The sequence below is a fragment of the Leptinotarsa decemlineata genome, unplaced genomic scaffold (genome assembly GCF_025532065.1).
Source record: "Leptinotarsa decemlineata unplaced genomic scaffold, Ldec_3_MD MMD2_P_RNA_scaffold_2, whole genome shotgun sequence".
NCBI lineage: Eukaryota > Metazoa > Arthropoda > Insecta > Coleoptera > Chrysomelidae > Leptinotarsa > Leptinotarsa decemlineata.
Genome location: NW_027412529.1, coordinates 28,887,392 through 28,890,353, shown reverse-complemented (window position 1 = coordinate 28,890,353; position 2,962 = coordinate 28,887,392).

Here is a 2,962-nt window from a genome sequence, read left to right as displayed (position 1 = left end):
TTTTTTGAAGCAAAGGTTTCTTTTGGCAATTTCATTTTTCATAGTAATACAGTCTTTTGTATACGTTAGGTGAGCTGCAAGAAATGCTATAGTTTTCAACCAACAAAAGCTGTGTTTAATTTTCCTTCGCATTATTTTTTCAAAGCTAGCCTAAGAAAGTTAGTGTCAAACTCTGAGGATGAATATTAGCTTTCCGGCAATTGTTGCATCTAATGCTGAAGATCAAAACTCAGGAGTTTATACTTGAAAACTATTGGTCATGTCCTCAAATCGACTACTTAGTTGAGTTATTACAATATTCAAGTGTTTCGTCTTCAAAATGTTTTTCTTCTTATCACTTCTTCTGTTTTTAAAATCAGTAGTTTTTCTCAATTTTGAGTGATTCCTATAGCAACTACACGAGCAGTTTCATAGTATCTCTTAATTTAGTCAGATTCTTTTGTGTATATATTGAAAAATTACTGGTGCTTGATAAGTTTAGCAGCAATTTTGAAACAACGTTAACTGATTTCAATATCGGTGTGTGTTAATCTTTACTGGTAGCTGTCAAATTTTGAACGTGGCAACATGACATGTTGTGAATAGTCGTGTGTTCGATTACTTCTACAATATCATTACAAATTGTGTGTAAATTAAGATAAAAAAATCTGAAAAGTTGTGTACTTGTAGAAAGGAAGTAGTATCACACCCTGGTGAAAAGTGCAATCTAAGAAAATGGTTCTAACGCGAGATGTTGATGAAATAAAATAGGCAGTAAATAATGCCATGTCGAAGTTCCTGAGAGACCAGACATTTATAAAACAATTACTGATAGTGTAGCCGAGACGGTCACGTTATCATTCGATGAAAAACTCTCAATGTTAGAAAAAAAAGTCAGCGAACTAAAAACGGAAATGAAAGACGTAAAACAACACTATGAAAACCAAATAAACAATCTCGAGGGTACCAAAGAAAAATAATTAATGAAAATTCTGTGATATACAAAAAACTTGACAATATATTCAATTTCAATTTATTCACATACCATAATTTACAGAATTACCGTGTTATACTTTAGAAATGTTACATTCCACTTTAAAAACAAACAACCAAAACACAAGCAATTCAATTGCTTGTGTTTTGGCCTTGAAATATATCTGAAGTGGTAACAGTGTTGTTACCACTTCAGATATATAACAGTGGTGTTTCATCAAGATTTAGTGGTAACAGATCAACTACATTAATATTGAGAAATATAAACAGAAATGAAAGGGAAAAAGAAATAAAATAAGAAAATTTAAAAAAACTAGGTATTCATGATTATGCAGACAATAGGAGTAGAAGGAAAAATACGTCGGCAAGAGAGGATGAGGTGTTTGATGAGGATTTGATTCTAACAAAAGATATAGTGGAGAGGTGATATTATCAATGAATGATGATTTGTTGTTTTGTTAGAAAGTTTTCAACATATTTTTATTTTCATATATACATTTTTTTATAGTGTTTTTGTACTTTGGCAAGGAGTTTATAGTTTTTATGTTATGTGGCAAAATATTGTACAGTTTTGGTCCATAAAAAAATATATATATATATAACGTTGTGTGTATGTTTTCCGAAAATTTGGTAATATTAAAGACTTATTTACAGCGAATCTAGTTTGCTTAGCTTTGGGAGTCGTAGGTATATTCTTGTTCATTATGGAACATCCAGATCAATGACTGGTGATATATAATTCTTTTGTATCAAGTGTTTCAATATCCTTGTAGAGCTTAATGGTGAAATAATTTTTTTTTCAATATTATTTTTAGTAAGGAATTTTATGTTGATTGAAGTTTACCCAATGCATTATCGTACTGACCTCCCCACACTGTTATGCAATATCTAGTAACTGATTCGACCAGGGAGTTCTATAATATTAAAATATTTTTTTTGTTCAAGATCCTGTGATACTATAAAATTTATGGATCACTTGTCTGATCCTTTTTTTTATGTACATGTGTCACGTGATCATCCCACCGTAGATGTTGATCCAGTATAATACCGAGATATTTCATATTGGGTGTTTTTGCTATAGTTGGGCAAGTGCACTTATTTGTGTCATTACAACCATGTATTGTTTAAAAATTGTAGAGAGGCTGTTCAGATTTTTATAATGAAAATGATATAAATTTAGTTTTACTTACGTTGAGACTTAAAACATTGTGGTTAAGCCACATTTGTAAATTTCGCAGATCCATTTCTGAGTGAGCCTTTAGTTGCTGCCACGAGTCACCCTATATAATAATGCTGTGTCATCAGCATGAGAAATTATACTCCTTTGAGATTTTTTATAGAAGGTATGCTATTGATGTATACTAAGAAAAGTGTCGGGCCAATACTGTTCCTTGCGGAACTCCAATTTTGTATCAATGGGTTCACTCAGACAGTCTTCAATTTTTACAATTTGCGATCATTGCGACAAATAATCTATCATTATTGTAACGAATTAAAGAATTAACTGTCTTAAACAAATTTATTTTAACAATACTTCACTATCACAACTAATTTATTTACACCACTCAGTAACTAACGCTTAATTTATCTTCACCGTTTGTTAACCGCTCGATTCGCTTTCTTGGTACAGACTACTCTTCGGGACAAATAGCGACGTTTTTATATCGTCAACGAACGTTCCGGATCCCTCTGCGGATTTCGGGACCCATCCGGAGTTTTCGCGGTATGCGTCATGCGTTGGCTGACTGGGACACAGTCAGGGCCGGCTTCAGATTCATTACATTGCCCCTCCTTAAAGACGTTTCACCCCGAAATGTCATCCTTGGCGTGTGTCGATACCTGCAGAACTCTCATATTTGCACTGTGAAGTTCGATGGAAGTAACACTCCACAGTCTTTATGTTCGGTCGTGGAAGATAGTTACCACACACCAAAATCTGGATGCCGCTGAATCTGAAGATCGTTTCCAACATGCTTCTCACAATTCTCCA